This window comes from Vicugna pacos, chromosome 8 (assembly GCF_048564905.1).
Source record: "Vicugna pacos chromosome 8, VicPac4, whole genome shotgun sequence".
In the NCBI taxonomy this organism is placed as follows: Eukaryota; Metazoa; Chordata; class Mammalia; order Artiodactyla; family Camelidae; genus Vicugna; species Vicugna pacos.
In genome coordinates, this window is record NC_132994.1 from 43,896,971 (window position 1) to 43,921,043 (window position 24,073).

Consider the following 24,073-nt stretch of genomic DNA (forward strand, 5'->3'; position numbering starts at 1 on the left):
TTTTTGTAATATATATTTCCTTTTAAAACATGAGAACCAAATTAAGAGAGCTGACACTTCTGGATCATTTTCTATTTCAAAAGAAAAGCCGAGAAGAATATTTTAGTTGACTGTTTTACAAGTTAGTGTCTTGGTTTTATGTTTAGTTTAGAGGCACACACATTTATTCCAGGGTAGTAAAAGTAAACACCTAGCTGCTTTGCCTCTACATGACTTTTAACATCATTGTCATCATCAGTCAATCATAATAGTAACAACAATAATTATATACTAACCTATAACCTGTAGTATATGAAAGCCATTATTATGAGTATTTACATGTATTAACTCATTTAATCCTCATCACAAATCTATAAGGAAAATATTATTATTATTCCTATTTGACAGATGAGGAATCTGAAGCCTGGAGATATCAAGTGACTTCCCCAAGGCTATCCCATCGTGGTAGAATGGCAGGTAAGTGGCAGAACATCAGGTAGTCACTTACAGGAAGAGGAACTTGACTCAACCCCTGTTGAAAGAAGAAAGTTTCTGAAATAAAAGGGCAGCCAAACTAGAGACCTTTTTCAAATAAGTCTGGTACTTTCCCTCTCAGAGATTCACATTACACGTTACCTTTTAAAGGCTTCAAGAAATCCTGTGATAAACCTTTTAAGCCAGGGTTTCTCAAATTTATATGACGTCAGGGCTTTCTGTCTCCTGAAACAAAATAACACATATCACATCCCATGGGTCAGTGTTTAGGGAAACACTGTTAAAATAAACTCTTTCAGAACTTGGTCTATATTTCCTTGGAGAATAAAATGAGAAAACTGGATTAATCTATTACATAGAATACAAATAATAGTTCTAAGTAAGAATTTATGCACTGAAATTATTTCCCAAAGGAAAATTAGAATCTTGTTTTAGAAATAGAGCAGATAGTCTTCCATAAAGTGTTTATTTGAGGAGTTTGGGTTAAAATATTAGAACAAACTGACATGTCAAAGCTTTGTTCTGTAGGTAAGTGGCAGATGTATCTGCAATAAAAACAACATGAAATTCTCTGGAGTAGTTCAGAGTCTCGATAAAATCAGTAGTATGTGACAGGAATATAGAAATTAGGATCTAAGGGAAGCACACATAGCATACGAGAAACAAATTAAGTGACAAAGGAGTGGTTAATGTATTTCAAGTCAAAGCTAAGAAAGAACAGAGTTGGTTAAGAATGGCTAGTTTAACGGCAGAAACATCAAAGGCAGTGTTACAGCAGATGATAAAGTTCAGGTTTATGACCTGAAGGGTGGTGATAGAAATTCTTTGCCGATTGAAGAATGCCTGAGGAGTGAACACTCAACTGCATCTGCCAATGTCTTCTTTGTTGTGAATTAACAATGAATGTGCTTGAATCCATTGAGAATGTTACAGACATGATGCTCCCCTTTCTGCTTTGTGGTCTTCTACTTAGAGGGATTCGTTTTAATAAGTTTCAAATTTTTTGGAAGAATGCTTGATCACAGTTTTAATCTACACCATGACAACATTTTTCTTGTATATTTTCTTCTTTAAAAGCGAAACATTTTAAAACTTCTTAGTTGAAATAATTTCAAATTTACAGAAAAGTTTTAGAATAGTACAAAGAAAATAAGTTGGTCCAATACTACTCTCTATAGAGCACAGCCACATTTTGCCAGTTGTCCTAATATTATCTTTCATAGTGGGTGGACAGATGGATAGATAGACAGACAGACAGACAGACAGATAGATAGATAGATAACCTGGTCTTGCAGTTTTTGAATACCGTCCACAAGAAGGGGGGTGATGTTTTATGCAGTTATGTTCATCATTGTCACATGTTGGGTTCCCCAGGAAGAGGACTCTGAGATGAGATTTAGCACGAGGATGTTTATTAGGTAGTGCCTAATAGTGCAGGGATCAACACCTGCAGCAGGGAGGAGAAATAAACAAGAAGGGCAGAATGAGGAGTTGTGCCATGATGCAAGCTCAGCTGCAGCCTCAGCTGACTCCGTGGGGAAGCTCTGGACCTAGAATGACCCTTTCGACTTGCCTGAGTGGGGCTAAGATGGCCAGACATTTATACCTTGGCATCAATCATTGTTGGTGTAGGGCTCTAGAAGGGGCATGGTGACAGACAAGCCAAGGCTTCCTAAAGGAGCAGACAGCTGAAGGCCATCTGAAGATAGCTCACTGTTCATGCAACAAGTCTTTCCTTGAAAATGGATCACACCACCCTGTCCTAGTGGATGTACTCTGGATATGCACTCTTCTGGGCTGTAGTCTTCATCTGATTTCAAAGCTATTCATGATTCAGAAATGTAAAGAATCACTGAATTATTGGGAAAATTTATTATGTCTGTACCTTAACTGTTTTTATCTAGAAAGCTTTGAGCTGAAGTTAATTTTCAAAACTACTTGGTAAAAATAAGTATTCTGCTTTTTACAGTTGGCAAATTCTCTCTAGTTGTATGTGAGGATTTTGAGTATCGAAAACTCTTTGTGATTTTGTTATGTTACTAAAAGCAAAGACTCACCAAGTGTGCTTTGGTTATGCAGGTATTTCTGAACTATTTCAGTTTTATTCAGAGGCTTTAAGCCCTTTGTCCCAGTTCCTAAGAATGCATCGCCTACAACCAAGAGGGGGCAGCAGAGGGCCACCAGAGCAGTGCACTATAGGTATAGGACACATCAGTGAGAAGGGCTCTGGCTTGGTCTTGGAGACCCAGACAGATTTATCCACTTATGCTAAACATGGAAGGTGGTGCTTGTGCTTAAGAAAAGTTAGTTATAAGCATACTGGGAGAATCACCAATTTTTCATGTGTAGTACTCCCGGGATTAAAAACTCTGAACAGAGGAAAAGGAAATAGAATCCAGGTTTTAGGGAGCTTGCCAGGAAGCGTGTACATCTTTTGAATCTATGACCTAGGGCAACTTTAGTACTCTAGATCAGAATCTAATAAATAAATAAATAAATAAATAAATAAATATACATATACATATACACATACACACTCATACACACACACGTACATATCAGATTTTATTATATATTTATCATCTATAATATATATTTTAATATTTATATATGTCATGCCATGCTTTTCAACACATAAATGTTCATTGTTCTATAACTCTGATACTGATAATGTCTCATAAATAGAACCTTTTGCCTGAGGTCCTATTTTGTCTCTTTCCATGAAATTGAGAGCTCCAAGGAGTTTTCCACAATGTTTTTCTGCCTCATTAGTGTATAAGATTCACAGGTTGTCCTTTTTCTGAGCTTCAGGTTTCTATTTTATTTCCCTTGTCCCTTCAGAATCTTTTCCTAGTCCTTAAATTTCCTTAATCATCTTTACATAAGGGATTGGTCTAGCCAGTTCAATATTTGCAGCCTTGACTCTGGGGCCTTCCTCTCTGTACTTTTACTCTAGGTTTATAGAATTCTCTTCTTGGGTCCATGGCCAAGTTGAAGGTTACTCATTATCCATATATTAACTTATTTAAAATAAACTTAATTTTTAGGATAGTGTTAGGTACACCAAAAAGTTATAAAGATAGTACAGGAAGTATATGAAACCCTGCTCCCAGTTTCCAGTTTTTGTTTTAATACTTTCAGTCTGCATTGTGGTGAGGATGATAGGTAAGTGGGATGAAACTGCACAACTAAGAGGGTGGGACTTAGCCTTGCACCACAGGAATAAGGCTACATATAACCAATCCTTTCAACAACGCTTCTACAGATAAGTCAGTTTTATGATGTGTTGATTTAGACAATGGGCAGCCTGGCCCATGACAGAGAAAGCACTTTCCTTAGTAGCCTATTCAGTACTAAAGTCATTGACTCCCCAGTGAGATTAGGAATAATGGCAGAAAATTCTCAACAGGCTTTGAATTCCTAGGTAGCAGAGGTTATGTCATGTTCATTTTTTATATTCAATATCTAGCACATACTAGGTGCTCAATAAATATTAATAAAACTAAATTGTAATACTGAGGAAGGAAACAGAAGATTGTCTATGTCAGCCTTTTCCTATAAATTTTTACTTGCAGTACATTTATGCAGCTAGAGCAAGAAATAATTTTCTTTGAGTCTTTTCACACATTGGCAGTTATAAAACTTTACACTGCTTAGCTGGGAGTTCACACACAAAAATGCTGTCTGGCATGACTCTAGAATTAGTTTGATTGCTACAGAGAATTAAGAACTTACCCCTTGTTACATCCATAGAATCCTAGATATGGTTTATTTGTATAAAATAAGTACATATTGCATTTTCTTACGTATAAGGAAATTCATTTTGCTATAAGCTGTCTGTCAAACATATTTTCTTTGCTTGCTAAATATAATCAGTTCCAGATTTGGGGGAGATGCACTCTGCAGCTTGTGAATTATGTAGATCCTGGTTTCTTTTCTCTCAAAGATAACTTTTCAGTAATTTTTCATAACTAATTACATATCTTCCTTGAAAGAGTCAGGAAAGGGCAGTGAGTCTCTGAAATTTTCATGTAGCAACCCTTATAAAGATTTAAACATCACAGAGGAAGTAAAAATTATGCTTCATGAGAGGCTTGTGTATTACTTATAAATTTATCCAAATGCTACCATTATTATGGGTAGTTGGCATTTGATGTTAATAATGTGTATACATGTTCCTGTTTCCTAAAACTCAATTCAAACTGGCTTCAAGGACTAAAGGAATTTATTTTGTATTTCAGAGTGACTGAATCCAGGGATTTAAATAATGTCTTCAGGATTTTCTTTTTCCATCACTTACCTCTTTTCTTTTATGCTTGTAGCTTAATTCTCTTTGACTATCACAAGCTTCCTTCATGAAGGGTATATCATTCCAGTTGGCACCCCAAAAATAATGGAACTTGTTTATTTGGGGGTATTACAGGGCAGACTGAATACCTAGCTTTAGTCTTACCCACTCCTCTGCTATTTCCTGTGGCCAGGGCAGTGGACAACCATGGTTACATATTCACCTCTTGGGTCATGAAGGAGAGGCATTGTGATTTTTTAGCACCTATTCTCCAGGCTGGGGTTGAGAAAGAACAATTTTCCAAAGAAAGTAAGGACTCCAATATCAAACAAATTTAGGAGAGATAAAAAGAATATGGAAAGACCAAAAACAAACAAAAAGATTTATTAAGCCAAACATATGCAACTCCATTTCAGTTTCTAGTAGTGACAGAGTTGATTCTAATGCCTTTAATGGCAGTTCCCAGAATATTTTCTAGAAGTTAAAACACACAACTATCCATATTCTTTGGAACGATGCTAACAAGGGATATATTCATAAGTGTTTTTTTTTTCACTTCCTGGTTTAGTAGGTTGGGAGTACATTTATTATCTTTTGTGGTAGACTTTGCAGTAATGAGTACTGAGTTTCCTTTCTGAGATCAGTGGGTATCAAGTCTTTTGATCTTGAAGATTAGGGCTTTAAGTATCTTTAATAATCTGAATTCTTCCTTATATTAGACTCTTTACAATCAATTACATGCATTTTCCTCTTGCTAAAATAATTTATTTAACGATAAAGCTCATCTTGTCTTAGGAAGTATGGGCCATGACACCTGGAATAAACATGAGTTTAATGAAGCACTGCTTTTTTTTTTTTTTTTCCCCCTACTATATAGTTCAAGTAACATCATACCACTGAGGGATCAGTGCCTAGCGGCTGAGTGCAGTTGCTCAAACAGTCCTAACCTTTATTTAAGATTCCTTGAAAGTTGATGTCAGTCTCTCTTAATGCATTTTTTTGGTCTAATTTTAGCATGTTCATTGGAGACACCTGGATGCTCAGAGGTAGTTACTGCCCATAGCTTGAAAAATGATTTAGCACATTTCCACAAACTGTGCTATATTTTCTGGCTTTAAACTATTATTTTAAAGAAGTCTGCCATGTTATGCAACATTTTTCTTATTTTTCTTGTATTTTTGGCATAGACATATCTGTATAGTTTATTCATTGAAAGACAGGCACTTTACATTACAGTAGTAAATAAAATGTATTTAGAAGCATATAAAGATTTGTATTGCATTTTTCAGGGCATATCCTAACTTCTTTAAATTGTGGTAGTATCTTAATATACCACCTTAATATAGCACCTCAGGATTATATTTTTAACTCAAGTCATATAAACTGCATTTTTGAGAAATAGGAAATATCAGTGCCTTGAAATAACCAGATTAGGGTCTTCCTGCAATATTCCTTTCCTCTGGGATATGTGATTTCCCTGTGCTCTTATGTTTCTCTTTCCACTCTCCTTAGTGGAGTTCTCTTTTTCTGCTCACTCTTTAAATGTTCTAATATTTCTCTCTTTGTCCTCTTCTCACTTTATATCATAGGTCATATAGCAAACTGGTGACTCCATAGCCTGAATCTGCCTACAGATAGTGAATAATAATGATAATGATGATGATGATGACAATAATAATGATAATGATAATAATAATAATAACAACTTGGCTCTTGCAATATTTTGAAATAAATATATTCAATATTTAAAAATTTGGGAATTACACATTAAATGTTTTCAGCTTTTCCTGAAAAACTGGACCACCTGCACAACCTAAGCTAGTATTTTCACTGGGCAATAGTTAGCTAGAGCTGTGTGTCAGCTGCCCATGTGGACAGGATAGGTAGTATCTCTTCCAATTACTATTTCCTTTGCTGTCCTGCACACACTAACCCTAAGCCCCAGTTACTGCTTAGCTCACCTGGGCTGTTGTTTTTCTTGTAATAGAGAAGTACTTCTTGATATCCATGTTTCTATAAAAAATTGCAAAATGCAAGACCAAGAGAGCCTTGTGTTTTAAGGAATGTAGGAAGAACGCAAATAATAATATGCAAATGGCAAGTGTACCCTTTTGTCCCCAAAAGATTTAATTTACTTCTGTAAGATTTCAGCTAACATTTTAAATTAATGTTTCTAAGTATATTAATATCTCCCATTCAGATCTTTTCCCTCAACTTCTGACCCATGTATCAAATGGCTTGCTCAGTGTCCATACTTGGATGTCTCACAGACATTACAAGCATCATATGTCTGATGTGAATCCATCAACTTACTGACCAAATTTACTCTTCTACCTGTGATCTCTCTTGTGGGCAGTTTGTATCATTTCTAAGTATTCATTCTCTCCTTCTCTGTAAGAGAATTATGTATCATCTCCGGCCACTGCCATGTGCTTATAGTGTTTTCCCTGGGAGAAGCATTCTTTCCCACACCATAGAGATCAGGCTTATTCATGGGCATGTTTTGTCCAATGAAGTGTAAGCAGAAGTCACAGTACACTTGTCTGAGCAGAAGCCTTTACCCTGGGTGTTCCACCAGCTCTCCTACTCTCTACATTAAGATCAAATCACAGATGAAGTATTTTCTTTACACCTGGGCCCTGAGTGTAAGTACAGAACAACTGGATAAATATTTTTTAAAATGTATAACTATAGGGAAAGTGAGGGAACTCCTTAAAGTCCGGGAGAGATTGGAGTGAGAAACAGGGGCAAATCCAGGAATCTCAAAGGGAACATGTTAAGGGCGGGTGAACTATCCTACCCTGGAGATGCTGATAAGGATGCTTACCGTTCTTGGTCTTGGCCCTGGGTAAAAGGGGAAAAAAAAGAAAATTCTTCCTGTGAGAATTCTCAACAAGCCTTCCCTCTGATTTGGGGCCAGAATCCATATGCCTTATATGCCTGGGAAACACCGAAGCTGTAAACTTATGTGAAAATGGTCCTGGACTGGTAATACACACAGGTTCTTGGCATTGTAGCCAACTCAAATCCTCTATGGAGGGACATACTTTAAACTCAGGCCTCAAGAAAGTCCCACTGATAAAGTTACAAGAACACGACCTCATAAAAATATTTTTAAAAGATTTGGAAAAATAAGCTACCTTTAGCCAAAATTCAGCAGGACAATAAAATGAAGAGTCAGGTTCACAAAGACGGCATATACTTGAATGTTTAAAGATATGACATAAAATAAGTGTTTATTATATTTAGTGGAATAAAAGAGGACAGTTTCAGAGCATTTACCAATCTCCTTTCTCTACCAAGATAAGCTATCCTCCATTAAAGAGTAGCATTAGTCAGGCTTTGTATCACATTCATTCTACGCTTCTGTGACTGAGGTCTTCACAACAGTCAACGGCAAAGTTTTGGAGCAATTCCTTGTCTGGTGGTATGCTTGTAGGGATAGCCTCCCAATCAAAGTATGTTAATCTTATGATTTGTATTAGTATAGTTTCTTATACATTTGCATTATTCTTTGTGAAGAAAGAGTGAAGCATTTAAATGGAGGTAAACTAAGTCATCAAAAATTTCACCCTAACAATACTGAACTGCTTTCCATTCCTAGAACTATTATTTCACGATAAAACTCTGAGTTTGAATCATTTGTTTCAGGCAAAAGGGCATATTTTGAAAGCCAAACAATAAAATACAAAAAGTAAAAATGTCTTTTACATTTGGTTTTCTATTTCTGACTTCTTTGAGCTCAGTAAACATTTAACATCAACAGTTGTTACTTGCAGGAAATGAGAGAATGTTAAAGTGACCAGTTTAATTTTTTAACTATTTTATAATTCATGGGACAAAAGAAGACATTTTAGTTAGAAAGGTTTTGTTAATTCATGTTCATGGGAAGATGAAGTTACTCTAAATAAGATAAAGTTAGACTTAATACTTCAGAATAAAGACAAGGTCTTTTCATGCTTTCAAAAGCAACACAGAAGCTTGAAAAACTAAGTGTTTCCTAACAGATGCTCTTGGGAACTTGCTTTAAGAACAGGTAAGACAGATTTTTAGTGACTGCCTGTAAATGAGTGCCATTTACATGTATGTCCATTTGTCCATTTTAAATAGGTAGTTTGTTCATTTAAACAAATAAATAATCCCCATTTGAGGTCTTGTGTATTAAAATTTTAGTGAAATGTTTCCTCCTAAGTTTTTATGATTCCAGGCTCATATTTCAAATTACTGTTAATTAAAGGAGCTGTGATGACTATCGGATTCCCAGTAGAATCTAATATTAAAAAGTCTAATGTCCCATAAAAGAAAGTGAAAATCTCAAAGAGCACAAACAACTACTGGGGGCTGAGGAGCAAACCTTCTCCTGGAGGATAATGTGTAAATATAGAGCTGCCTTTTCCCCCGAGTCATGAGTTCTTCACATCATCCAGGCAATTCTGCTCATCCTCACCTTCAGGCTTCAGACCAGCCTCTCTGAGGACAGGCTTTTGCTTTGACATAACCCCATAGGAGCTCTCAAGATGCATCAGAGAGTTGGCCTTCAGTTCCCTCTCCCTCTTGCACACGCATCTTTCATAATTCTGATCCTCAATGCTCAGTCACTTGGCCACGTCCTTGCCTTCAACTTCCAAGTCCCTTTGTGCCTTCTGCAATGATAGACTCTTGGATTATGAATATGTTCTCTTTTTCCTTTTTAATATTTAATAGGTAACTGTTCCTATATGACTTGCCTGAATTCCCAATTCTGATTACTCTGCTGCAGATCTCAGGCCTGGCTTCTTTCCACGTTTGAACTCTGCATCCAGTTTTCCTGTGTCCCAGACCCCTCTATTCTTGGGAGGCCAGAGGCTAGTCCAGCTGCTGTGTCTAAGTGCCCACCACATGTTTACTGATTCTCTGTAAATTTGATAAGCTTGTTACACAAGCTAATTATGTGACCTTCTAATGATCTGACTCCATATAGGAACTTACCATAATGAATCACTAAAGCATCTCCTTAGGAGAGACCTCCTGAATATCAATCATTTCTTTCCTGTTAATTATAATAACACTGATAACACTCACTGGTAATCAAATCTATGCCCAGGTTCTATATATAGTTACAGTGATAGATATTTTTCTCACAGCTAACCCCCACAGCAACCCTGCTTGATATTATTATAGCCATTGTTAAATGAGGGAAAAGATTCAGAAAGGGTAACTGTCAACTAAAAACACTGATATTATTTCTGTGTCTGTGGGATTAATAAAAAAAGAAGGCCAAGGAAAGAGTCCCAGTGAACACTCATTCATATTTTCTCCAGATTAGTGATATCCTCTGCCTTAAATACACATGTATTACCTCATCCAGAACTTTCATAGTTGTGGTAGTGGATTCAAAATAGTCAATTCTTTTCTTAGTGAAAATTGATGCATCTTTGGCTTCTGGCATAATTTGTAGAATACGCTCAACAAGTTCCCTTCTCCCAGACTAAATCTGAAGAGCTCAGTCAGACCACTCTTCCTTCCTTCCTTCCTTCCTTCCTTTCCATTTTTCTTTCTTTCTTACTTTCCATCTTTCTTCCTTTCCATCTTTCCATCTTTCCATCTTTCTTCCTTTCCATCTTTCTTTCTTTCTTTCTTCCTTTCCATCTTTCTTTCTTTCCATCTTTCTTTCTTTCTTCCTTCCTTCCTTCCTTCCTTCCTTCCTTTCTTTCTTTCTTTCTTTCTTTCTTTCTTTCTTTTCTTCAGTAAATGGTTTGGAAGATTAAAAAAAATCTTCGTGTGGAGATCTGTTTTTAATTAACTTATGTCTGCCAGTGTGGTCTTTGTAAGATGAAATTTTGATTAATTAACTGACTTTTCTCTCCAGGGACTTCATAATCTAGGTGGGAGTTTCACTTATCAGACACTAACTCTTCAAGTAGTTTTAACTACAGGTACTCAATTTAAAATTTAGGCTTTTAAACATTCTCTCTAAATCACTGGCTACTTCTTTTATCTTTCTTCCCTAAAAAATGTTCAACTGTGATTTCCTTTTATATAATCACTATTCATTCGAATGACATTTGCTTTTGTTCTTTACTAGTTCTTTATTAGTTAAGTTTGGTTTGATTATGCAGTCAATTATTAAAATGGCCACTATCAAATTTCAACCCTATGGTGTTACACTTTGTACGCTTGTTCATATGTGCACTGATGACAGAGCCTGAATTCCAACCACACAACTTGTGTGGTTAAAAAGTCCACAAAACCTTGCAACATGATGACTTCTTCCTCCTTTCAGACTCTTCTCTTAGTCCTGCTTGTACCCGCTGACAAGATACCTGGGCTGTCTGGTCATCAGAGAGGCACAGTGACAAGAGGTTAAGTACACAGGCTTGGGAATTAAGGTATATCTAGGTCTAAGCCCTTGATATACCTCTCATTAGCAGTGTCACTTTGAGAAAATTTAACTAGTCTAAGCCTTAGTTTCCTCCTCTTCAAAAAAATCATCAGTCAAGTTTTAACCTGAAGGTAAATGAACTAATATTATAAAGCACTAGTACTGTCCTTGGCACTTTGGGTCACTGACAGGTTTCAGGGGGTCTGTGAACACAACACAGATGTGTATTGTTTTGAACTGCAGTTTCTTTTATATTGCCTTAAAGATTGTCTATGGATAAAATTTAGTGGAAAAATTATGTTATTAAGATACCACTCTACTTGAAATAATATGTAAAATGCTTCTAATTAATTCCCAGGCACAGTTGGTATGAGTTCTAGAAAACATTCCTATCAAGAGGAATTGTAAGGAATGCATCCTAACATTTTATATAAAGACATTTCTGTCTGCATTTGACCTAGTTTGAGTTGCAGAATGTTAAGGAAGCTAAAGTTCAAAGGTATTTGCCAATTCTTTGGGTTTATGACCAGCAATGATGTGATAAATATAAAAAATTTCTGAAACTTTTGAGCCAAGTTCTTTGGTTTGAGTGCACTGATTCCTGAAAGGGTCTTGAAGGATCCCTTATTTATGTCTACTCTGAAAATATTTTGGAGTATGGATATGAATTTTCTTTATGAGAAAAAGTTTTGATTGGAATAGAGATTTTCCATAACTTGGACTGTATGCCAAATAACATAAAGACTAAACCTTACAACAATAATAACAACAAGAAAACAACAACAACAATAAAATCATGATAAAGTCAAACTTAAAAGTGAAATAAAAAAATAAAATAAGGAGAAAAGAAGGCAGTAATGAAGATCAGACAAATGAATGTAGAGGGCACCTACGGAACAAAGCACGCATGAAAGACAGTATTTTTTGCCTACCCAGTATCCCCTCTGCCCTCGTTCTTCACCCACAGAACTCAATTTTTGTTTGGAATGCCAAATGTTCTACATTTCTAACAGATCTCCGTTTCTACCCTCTGTTGCATTTTGGGGGCCATGTGACAGTTCCATCCCATATGACATGATCAGAAGCCTACTGTGGACTGCTGGAGAATTTTTCTCTTTCTTACCTAGGTGCTCACTTTTCCTCCTTTTTTCTTCTTCCTGCCAGAATCACATTTCAGAGGTCAGAGGTAAGGTAACCGTGGAGATGACAGCTGCAGCTAAGGATGACAGAGCAGAAAAAGAGAAAGTACCACGGATGATGAACTTTCAACTCATTACTTAAAAAAGATAAACTCATATATACTGTTACTCCATTGTAGTTGGATATCTGTTACTTGCCTCTGAAAGCATCTTAAACTGATGCAGAATCACATTTTACATTGATAAAATACATGCGTGTTGCAAGATCCCTCATTTTCCCTTTCTGAAAACTTTATTTCGTTTCTGTTAAAATAACCATAACAATATTCAATGAGGACTTAACCTGTGACAAAATTCTGTTAAGTGTTTTATAAATACCATAATCAAATCAATATTAAAGAAGGTATAATAATACACTGATATTTATAAGACCCAAAAGCAAATACTTTAAAATACAAAGAAAGCTTTGAGGTCATAATAACTTTTAATAGAGAAGTAACAATCAACAATAGACTAGGCATTTACATTTAAACTATGTATTGACATATTCAAATTGATAAATGTATACGAACTTTTGCACTATAAATAATATGTATATATCTTACTTTCCTTTCAAATGTCTACGGAAACACCAGTGAAAAGTCACATAATTGGCTCTAAAGAAATAACAAAATTTTTTTAAACTTTAAAAATATTCAGGCCAAATTTTCTGAGCACACCTGTTAAATAAAACCCACAACTGTTTAAAAATGTGAAAGCTATTTCCCAAATAATCAGTGTCTGATATTTCCTTTTGAATAGGAAGGTGGTCTAGGGCTCTAGCCTGGAAGGGAGTTCTGAGATCTGGGCTTGGATGTTGGAGCAGGCCAGAAAATGCAGTGTCCATTAGCTTCAAAAGGAAAGCTGAATATATAGTACAGAGCAGAAAGTGAAGTAAGCCAGAAAGAAAAAGAAAAATACCATATGATATCACTCATATGTGGAATCGAAAAGAAAAAAGAAAAAAAGAGGACACTAATGAACTCATCTACAAAACAGAAACAGACTTGCAGACATAGTAAACAATCTTATGGTTATTAGGGGAAAGGGGGTGGGAAGGGATAAATTTGGGAGTTCGATATTTGTAAATGTTAACCACTATATTAAAAATAGATAAAAACAAATTTCTTCTGTATAGCACACGGAACTATTTTCTTTCTTATAATAACCTTTAATGACAAAGAATATGGAAACGAATTGTGTATATCTATGCATGAGTGAGACATTATGTTGTACACCAGAAATCAACACATTGTAACTGACTATACTTCAATTTAAAAAAAAAGGTAAACATATAGTACAGAGCAGAGACTGGCATCTAGGACAGCAAGGGGTTAAGTGTGTGGATAAGAGGTAGAGCCTAGAGAGGTTGCCCTGGGTGACTATGTAACAGGGTCTAGGGGTTTCATCTATGGATGATGAAGTCCCAGGAACAAGGTCTTCTCTTAAAGGTTAATTTCTCTTTAATGGAAGCATCCCAATTAATGATATAAATTGGGGGTGGCTGAGTGTCTAGTAGAAACGAGCTGAGGCAGTGTAGATCTTCAACTGCTGAAAACTGTGAACTGCTTCCTCATCTGGACAAGGTCAGTTTTGGGGGTAGTAAAGGTAGAGAAGCAAGGGAACAAAACTGCCAGTAACATCTGATGAACCCCAGGATCTCACACTCCAGAGCTGTGGATAACACAAAGATCCCTTGGTTGGATACCATACATCCTAAAACCTACACCTTGAGGTGTGCTCTTATCACCAGCTCGCTGGCCACAGTTCCATCCTCAAAGTGATGGACAGCATTTCAAAAACATCGAGGGTTTAGAGGCTCAGCTTAGTCTGCAGCAATCTTTGTGCTTCATAACAAAAGAATTATGAATAATTTTATGTTTTAAAATCCCCTAAGTGAATATTATGTAGCTATTGCACTGTTTACTATGATTTTAAAATAACATGGAAACTGTTCATGTTATAGTGTCTAACCCTATATACCAATTATGCAGACATTATGCCTATAACTATATAAAAATGGCCAAAAATAGGAAATAGTAAAGAAGGAGCAGTATTTGAAAACATCATCTCTGGTGTTTTTAGATGAAGAAACTGACTCATGTGATTTTTTTTTTAACCTTACTGTGTTCTTCAAGTATTGTTCAATGGTCAGATATATTTTTTAAAAGCACTAATAAAATAATGTATCGACTGCTCTATATATGCCAAATGTGAGTTTAGGTACAGTGGGAATAAAAAGATAAATAAGAGAAGAGGCCTTTCTTAAAGAGTTGTATTGTAGCAGGGGGATGAGACTACACACATAGCACAACACATAGTAGGAAGTAGCGTCACAGGAGAGTTCGGAATGAGTGCTGCACAGAAGAGATTAAGACTATCGCCTTGCATCATCTTTTATTTACTTTGTATGCATATAGGTCAGCATTAGACCAGTGAATAACAAAGCTAAATCCATAAATAGATCTGTGTGTAGCTTTAGAACATTGTATTTACCATTCGTATTTCAGAGAATAGGAACCTTGTTGCTGGTGTTTTATTGTGTCTCTTTCCTCCCAGACTTGGAAATGTAAAGGAAGAACAAAGGTAATCTAAACTTCAACAGACTTGTTTTGACATGCCTAATTAATAGGAAACACAGCTGGGAATTACAGGAGCTTAAAGACAACTCTCAACTCATTTTCTGGTCAAAAAAATAAATTCACAGTGAATTTTAAAGTGAAAATAATCTTTAATGAGACTTTTATGGTGAGGATTTTAAAAGGGTCTATAATTTACGCAATGGTTTGCAGACTTTCAATGGCTGACCTCTTGACTTCCTGAGCATTTCTGAAGCATTAAAAAAAAAAAAGAAATCTCTTAGCAAATGTGAAATCTCATCCCGCTCTTTTCAGAATGGTCGTCTGGCATCAAGATGGAAAGCCATACGTAGAGAATAATAGGAGGAAAAGACATCAAATATTGATAGTATCTGTTATTTCATTTCAATTTATAATACTGTACTGTGACGGTTATACAGGGCACATGTGGATGCTAGTCAGTGTTTCAACAATAGCATGGCAGAATGAATACAAAATAGAGTTAAGCATTTCATTTTATTCTTCAGTTTTAATCCTTTACTTTAGGTTATAAAGAGAGACAAATATGGAAGGTACACAATGACTAAATCATCAGGAAAATGGAGTTAAGTAGCTAGAGTTTAAATCACATTATTCAGACTATATTAAAAGTACAACTAACAATATTAGCATTTTGGGAATTACAACAAAAGAGGACAATTAAGCATATTTTGACTGGGCTTTGAATTTATTACATGGAAATTTTAGGAAGTTTACTTGTAGATAATGAAGAAATACTTTCTTTGGTAAGTCTATATATCTTCACAGATAAATAGTTAATATCAAAGTTTTAAAAGGACGTTTTGCAAAACAAAGACCTCTTTTTTTTTTTTTTGGCAGACTTCAAGTTCTGGCACACAGGTCCATTTGAACAGCATTGTGAGGTTTTGGTAACCTACATCAGTGACTTTTGAATTTTACTGACTACACCTACAAAGAAGATTACAGACTGTAAAAATCACAGTATTTGAGGTAAGCCAAGAAGGTAATCTAGTTCTTTCCCTCCCTTGGAGGCTGAATCATGTCAGCCATTGGCACAGATGTGAAGCTTATCTATTCTTAACGCTACTATGATTCAGCTTATCTGTAAAATGAGGCTAATAAAATTTGTCTCATTAAAGCTAGGATTGAATCAGAGGATGTAGGTAAAAGATCTAGTATGAGTATCTTACACATACAAGAGTAAAAAGAAAAAAATAGAGTAGCTATTACTATTATTATTACTAACAAGCTAATATTGTAACCTCTTTTAAACTATAAAAACGTTTTTCAAGAAAAATTTCTCACAGGTGACTGGATAAAGAAGATGTGGTATATTTATACAATGGAATACTACTCAGCCATAAAAACCGACAACAAAACGCTATTTGCAGCAACAAGGATGCTCCTAGAGAATGTCATTCCAAGTGAAGTAAGGCAGAAAGAGAAAGAAAAATACCATATGAGATCGCTCATATGTGGAATCTAAAGACTCATGGACAGAGAATACAGACTTGTGGTTACCAGGGGGGTAGAGGGTGGGAAGGGATAGACTGGGATTTCAAAATTGTAGAATAGATAAACAAGATTACACTGTATAGCATAGGGAAATATACACAAAATGTTATGATAAATCACAGAGAAAAAAATGTGACAATGAGTGTGTATATGTCCATGAATGACTGAAAAATTGTGCTGAACACTGGAATTTGACACAACATTGTAAAATGATTATAAATCAATAAAAAATGTTAAAAAAAAGAAAATTTTGGCATAATAAAAAAAAAAGAAACATTTTCTTTTCTATTTCTTTTAGACAACTGAATTCCCCACGCTACAAGTTATACTCTACATCCAGTATTTAATGGCAATGGCCTCTAATTTATTTTCTTGTTTTTTTTCACCACTCTTCTGTTATCTTCAAACCTTATGAGCAATTTCAGGGTAGGAACCCTGTTTTATTCCAATTTTATCCCCAGTGCAGAGCATTGAGCCAAGCACACAGTGAGTCCTTAGTACACATTTGTTCAAAGCGTGCAAATATGAGAACATTTTCAATACACTGTTATTCCTTTTTATATTAATTTTATTTTTGAAAGTAATATATACGTACAGTTTATGTCGAGTATGTAGAACAAGATAGAATAATTTTCTGTCAGTCTTTTCTCCAGTTTTTTTTCCCACAGCGGCAATCATTTCTCATTCCTTTAGAGATCCCTTTTTCCTATGTGTTCATATTTCTCAATACACATATATTCCTATATTTTGATCATTCAGTTTTGAATATTATCGACTGACTTTCTAATATGGTTGTTGAGCATTTAGCTCCCTGAAACTTTCATTTCCTCTATTTCCCTCCCCATTTCCCACAGTACAGTAACAGTAAAGATTTTGTTTAGATTTAATCAATTGCTTACACCATTATGACTGTGTAAATAATACCTATAGCTGAGCATTTTAGGAATTTATTAAAATTACATTTTCTTTTAAAATGTTTGTTTTTCTTGACATTAATAATAACCTTGATTTTTTTTTTCATTAGACTGATTTTATTTAAACCCTTTGCTAATTTTTCCACAATAGCCTTTCAGTATCATTTCCCCCAAGATCATGTCTTAGGTAATCTATCGGTTCCAATTATTCAGTTATAGTCATCCATCTGGAGACTTCCATTTGTTTTCTATTTGAACCGAGTGCTCTTTAGGGTTACTGCAGAGTACTAGGAACTTCCTCTCCTTGGCATGCTGAGAACTCCCTTGGTTTTCTTCTAATTTGGGTATCCTGTATTCTCGATCCCCTCCTTTCTTGCTTACTCCCTTATTTTGTGAAGTACATCCTCTAATTATTTCCTGAGAAAGGGTGCATGGGAAATACAGTATTTAAGAAATTTTGTGTCTGAAAATCTCTTTCTTTTACCATAACCCTGACAGGCAGGCACTGATTTCTACATTAGATTTTTTTCCTTCATAATTTTGAAAGTGCTGTTCTACTCTCCTAGAGAACAGTACTGCTGTTTAGAGATCTCCTTTGGTTTTGCATGACATACATTTTTTGCCTCTTTCTCTTGAAGCTTCTCTGTGTTAACCTGAAATTTCACTTATAGGCCTTAGTTGGACCTGTTTTTCAACTTTTATTGTTACTTCGTGGGGTCTTATAATCTGAAAATTCATGTCTCTTAGTGCTGCGAAATTTTGTTAAATTATTTTGATGATTTCCTGGCTTTTATGATGAGTCCCTGTTTTATCTGATTTCTCCTTTGGAAACTTCTGTTATTCAAATATTGTACCTCTTGGACCATCTTCTTCTTTTCTTTTCTCTTTTTTCCCTATCTCTTTGTCTTTATACTCTAGTTTTTGGATGGTTTCCTTGACATTATCTTTTATGTCTACTATTGAATTATTCATCTCTGCCATCATGCTTTTTTTCACATTCTCTTTTTTGTTTCCCAAGTGTTCCTTTATATTGCAAGAAAGTCTTGCAATGTTTTTCCTCAATTTCTTTGTGAACAACTGAACTTTCTTCTCCTTTCTTAAGTCTTTGTTTCAGTTATTTTTGTCCCTGTCTTTCATGTTAGAGTCTTCTTTAGATGTCTCATTAACCTTGTCTTCTTAAAAAAGGGCGAGAACTAAAACGATGTCAACATTGAGTCAGCCTCTGGAAACTAGGAAGAACGAACACGGGAGTCTCAACGTTTAGTACTCAGCATTCAGTATGTCTGTATTCATTTCATTCGCCTGATTTTCACACTGCTCCCCACAAGTGCCAGCCCAAAGACCTTCTGTTTTGTCTTCAAAGAATAGAACTCCAGTCTTTCTCCTGAGTGGAAGGGGAGCAGTCACCCAGCTGCAGTGTTGGACGGAATCTATGGATCAAACTACTTAAACAGCATCCCACCAATCGTTTATTTTCAGCCTCTGCCTTCCCTGCCAGTGCTAGACGTGGGGCCAGTTGCTAAGCCTTTTGTGAATCCTTGATGTAAATTGTGTTGGTTGTGTGCTCTCTCCACTGCCGCCTCTCAGCTCAGAATTCACCCTTTTCACCTGCTCCGGGACCATGGAGACAGGAGACCAGCCAATGAAATCTTTTGCTTAGCTGCTAGCAGCGGTTAAGTTTTGTCGCTAGGGGGTGCTGGAGAGACTTGGCTGGAGGAGGGGCTTTTCTTCCCGGTTGCAGTGTGTTCCTTTTGTCTGACTCTAGCAGCGTTGATACTGGATGGCTTCTGCAGCACGAGGCTCCTCCAGGGAAGGCAGCTTCTCCGTAGCCAGCTTGGCACTTCACGTAGGGCAGCAGAATCCAGCAGCTTCCAAAGTACCTCCGCCCTCAGGCAGTTCTGTAACTGCCTCCAATGAGTCATCTGCCCCTGAACAGTATTCCCTGGCAGCCTAGAGGGTGAATTTATAGTGAGTCTCACCGCGGCAACATCATAGCATCCCTTCTGTATCCAGGGAGCCACTTCTGTGCCTCTCCAACAAGGTCCAGGTTTCAGCCTTGTGGGGTGAAAGTAGCTTGGTCTTTGGGTCCAGCTCATCCTAAGAGGTAGTGGCTGCTCCTTATACCTGGTATTCCTATATACTTTAGAGTTATTTTCACTTCTTACTAGCTAATACCTGGGTACCCCGATCCCCTGTTGTAGTAAGTCACTCTTCGTGTTAAACTATCCCTGTTCAAATCACAGTACTGTGATTCCGTCCTGACTGCTCCAGTCGCTTCAAGCCCACAAGAGGCTGTGTCCCCCGGGGAATAACAGCATGGTATGCAGTGCTCTCCTCCATCAGCCCCTGACCGTCTCATCATTTACCTCCTGGCTGTGCTGACTGCCCTGTACTCTGCTCGCCATCTTTAAACACTCTTTTAAGAGTGCTGCATTATTTTTATTTTTCAGGCTTCACAAAGAAAATTGGTATTTATTCCTGGAGTTACCTCACTCTAGAAATACCTTAACGTAGGTATCATCATCTCTCAAAATTGTTCAGCACAACTATTTCTAAAAAGCCTTCCCTAACCCTTTCTCTCTCTTGAAATGAGTTGTTTTTTAACCTCTCGTTCCCTGAGGGCGTAAGCTGTTCACAGGTCTGTCTCCCTGAGTTTACAGTGAATCTTTCCTCTTTCTATCGCCAGATCTAGCACGTTGACCTTTTGTTGCATATTAAGAACTCAATAACCTTTATGAAATGAATGAATGCGTTTAATTTTTAAGGAATCTAATTTACAGTTTCTTCCATGGAGAATTGAGGTATGAATATGAAGCAAAATCAAGATGAGATTTCAGGAGGGGGAAGCATATCAAATGGTAGGATGGTTCTCCCTTGACATGGAGCCCTGTTTCCACGGCTTTCTCCACGGTCGCAGCTGCACCGACCCGCTATTCCGAAGCAGCTGTCAGACCAGCTTGAACTTGGAGCTCTTCACAGCTTGCGAGTTGGGATCAAAGTGACACAGGTGCTTCTAATTTAGTCGGAGCTAAGTGACACTTCTAATTTAGGTAGAACAAATTGTCAGCGTATTCCTGTATCCTGGTGGATATTTGCATTTATAGGTCAACAGGTGGTAACCTAGAATCTGTAGTTCTCAAAAAAAAATTTAGAAATCAGCATTTTACAGCTCCTCTCAATTTACCAATTTAAAATTATGTACTACTGAGTTGGGATGTACTGGGGCTGGAATTTGACCTAAACATGAGGACTCCTATGCTAGACCACTATGACTACAAACTACTTGTTTTTCTCTGATGAAAATAAGACGTTAGCCTACAATAATGACAGAGAAAGTTACTGACTTCAACTACAAAGCAAAGATTCCCCAATTTTTCAGAGGGTCTCAATGATCTTGAAATGAAGGTATTTAAATATGTGTTAATTAGGTTTCTAATTTGTTCAGAAATCGTGCAGGTAGATAGCAATATAATGTTAAATAAATCTCAGAGTACACTGGTTATCCCTGGAATGTCTTTACTATATGTACTGATATGTTTATCAGGCACATAAAATATTCATCACGCTTGCATTTGACTAGTGTTTGTACTCACTTAAACTGAGATTTTTTTCAAGAAATCTGTACCACGGGCAAGAATTATCTTCATTTTACAGTGGAAAAATAACTGAGCAGTAGAGGGGTTAGCTATCAAAGGTCATATAGTCAATATGTTGGAAAACAAGGACTTTAATCAAGGGCTGTCATCCACTATTCGGTTGCATAAGTACATGACTTTGACAGAGTAAACTATAGAAAGATCAACATTTTAATCAACTGCTCAGTTCTTTCTCTTTCTCATATAGAGACTCAGGAGAGGTTGTGCCACCAAAAAAATCAACTAATTAAACTCTAGATACCACTCGTTTTTAAGTGACCTCCAAACAAATCAATTCAAGGGAATATTCTGTTAGTGACTTAAGGTAATTGCTTAAACAGCTATTTTGGAAAAATAAATTCCTCCTTAGAGATTTAAAATAACATCAACAGCAAATTGCAGATGGGATGCTACCTACAAAATCTGGGCAAATCAAAAGGTAATAAATCCATCCATTCATTTACTGAGCAAATGTTTATTATGCTCCTCCTTTGTTCCAATCACTAGGTAGGCATATACTGACTAAAAAAAAAAAAAACAACGATCTCTTGTGGTGAGAACTCTGACAATTCTAAGTCAAATGTTGGGATGAACCCAGAGGTGAGACTAATCGACTTGTCTGGGGAAAGGGAAATTGAAGAAGAAATTATATTTGAGTTGAATCATGAAGATGAATTAAGCAATCCAGGAGAAAAAGAGGGGAGAGATCATTCCCAGGAAAGGACCATTTATGCAAAGACAGGAAGTTGTGAAAAAAAAATACAGTGTATCTTAGGAAACGTGAGGAATCTAGCATGGCTTGAGAAGAGGTTGCATGGGAGGCTGGAAGGATAGTTGAGGGTCGTATCTGAAGGAGCCTTTTGGCTATGAGTTGTTCGCTTTTTATCTTGCAGGCAGTAGGGAGGCATTGAAAACTGAGAGATTATGGCAGGGGTGATTGATAAAACTCAACATTTAGGTTTAGAGTAGAAGACATACCAAGTGCTAAAAGAAAGGAAGAAATATCGAGAAGATAAAGGACTTGTAGAACTGGTCCCGAATATGGCATTCTCTCTTTAATATTTTGGAAAGGAGTGATTTCACACACTAATTTTGTGCTTTTCTATCCTGCAGACCCTCTTTTTCTTTCAAATTGCCATTAGGACTTTAGCCTCTGGGTGCATTTCTTATCTTAATGTTCTGCTTTCTTTCAGGACATTACTTGTGGCTGGCTTGAAGATTCTGTTCACTGTCATTTAACTCTTCCTTATTAGTGATGATGCTTTGGAGAAGGCCGGTCTCATCATAACATGTAAGAGAAACACTCACCTCCTTGGACGTATACAGATGTGTAAAATACAGAAATTCCACACAAGATGGCCCCCTTGGTGGAACTTCTAGGGGTCTAGTGATCTGGGGCATGTTGACACATTCCACTGAAGATGAAGGACAAGTTGCTGCATCTGCCTCATCTAACACTAAGAAAGAGGCAAACACCTTGTGGGCTTCTTTGGATTTTTAAAGACAACATATATCTCATTTGGATACACTAGTTCAACATATTTACCAAAGGCTGCCTATTTCGAGTAGGACCAGAGGAAGAGAGGGTCCTCTATCAGGTCCAGGCTGCCCATACTAATTGCTCTACAACCTGGGCTGTACAAATGAGCAGATCTGATGGTTTCTGAAGAATCAGAGGTAGATAGGGAGGTTGTATAAAACTATTGGCAGGTCCCTACAAGTGAGTCATAGCAGAGAGCTTTAACATTGTGACAAAGCTTTGCCTTCTCTGTAGAAAACTCTCTCCCTTTTGAAAAGCCACCTCTGGCTTGTTACTGGCAAGCCAGAAGTAACTGGAAGTTTGATCATGGACCAGTAAGTTACCAAATTACCCGAGCTACCTATCATGAACCAAGTGTTTGACAGGAAGCCAAAAACTTTGGGCACATACAGCAGCACTCCGTCATCAGAGGAAAGCAGTAACACGAGATCAGAATCAAGGATTTGCTGAAGGCACGAGTTAGCACAGAGCAAGTGTCACAGATGCTCCCGGCCCACATTTCTGCCTAAGTTGTACCCATAGCCTCATGGGATGCTCCCCCTGACAACTGACTAAGGAAGAACAACATTTGTGGTCTGGTTTACATGTGATTCTGCACAGTATGCTGGCACCACTCTCAAGCGGAGAGATGCAGAACTCAGCTCTACTCAGGTGTAGCCCTAAAGGACAGCAGTGAGGGAAATCCTTCTAATGGATGAACTCAGAGCAGTACACGTGGTTGTTCATGCCTTCCTGGAAGAAGAGATGGCCAGAGGCATGGACCTATCCTGACCTGTATGTAGTGCTTAACGTCTGGATGAACAGTCAGAGACTTGGAAGGAACACAATCAGAAAACTCATCACAAAATGGTCTAGGGAAGAGATGTGTGGATAGACCTCTCTGACTGTATAGAGTACGAAGATATTTGTGACTTATGTTAATGCTCACCCAAGACTGTCATCAGCAAAGCAGGATTTCAATAGAAATCTGAAAAGTTGTTATTATGTGGATGTCAGTCAGAATCTATTCTTAGCTGCTACTGTCCTTGCGAGTGAACACTGAGAGTGGCCATGGAAGCAACGATGGAGGTTTTGCATGGGCTCAGTAACACAGGCCGATCTGGGCATAACCACTCCTCAATGTCCAACCTGTCAATAGACAAAATCTGAGACACTAACATGGCACCATTCCCCTGGTAGTTTTGCCAGCCACCTGCTGGCAGATGATCGCATCAAACCACTTCCATCATGGTGCTTTATTTCCACTGGAATAGATACATCTCCCAATATGGATTTGCCTCCCCTATCTGCAATGCTTCTGTCAAAACCACCACCCAAGAATACACAGAGTGCCTTACTCAACATCATGAAACTCCATGGAGCATCATCTCCAACCAATGGACTGACTTTATAATGAATGAAGTGTGGCAATGGGCTCAGAATTCACTGATCTTAGCATGCTACCTTGTCACCCTGAAGCAGCTGACCTGAGAGAACACTTGTGAACACTCAGTTGTGGTGTCAGCTGGACAGCAACACCTTTGAGGGCCGAAGTAAAAATTCTCCAGGATTAGGTATACTATCGGAAT

The 24,073-nt window shown here is 37.1% G+C and overlaps 1 long non-coding RNA gene across 1 annotated transcript in view; it reads right to left on the minus strand.

Annotated features, from left to right (window-relative positions):
- Nucleotides 1–614: 614 nt before the first annotated feature.
- LOC116281522 (uncharacterized) overlaps nt 615–24,073 on the minus strand; it is a 55,848-nt gene continuing 32,389 nt past the window's right edge. The window contains exons 2-3 of the long non-coding RNA XR_012074978.1: nt 12,247–12,339; nt 615–699 (exon numbers count right to left, since the gene is read on the minus strand). This is a non-coding gene — a long non-coding RNA (uncharacterized lncRNA). The remainder of the gene's footprint in view (nt 700–12,246; nt 12,340–24,073) is intronic.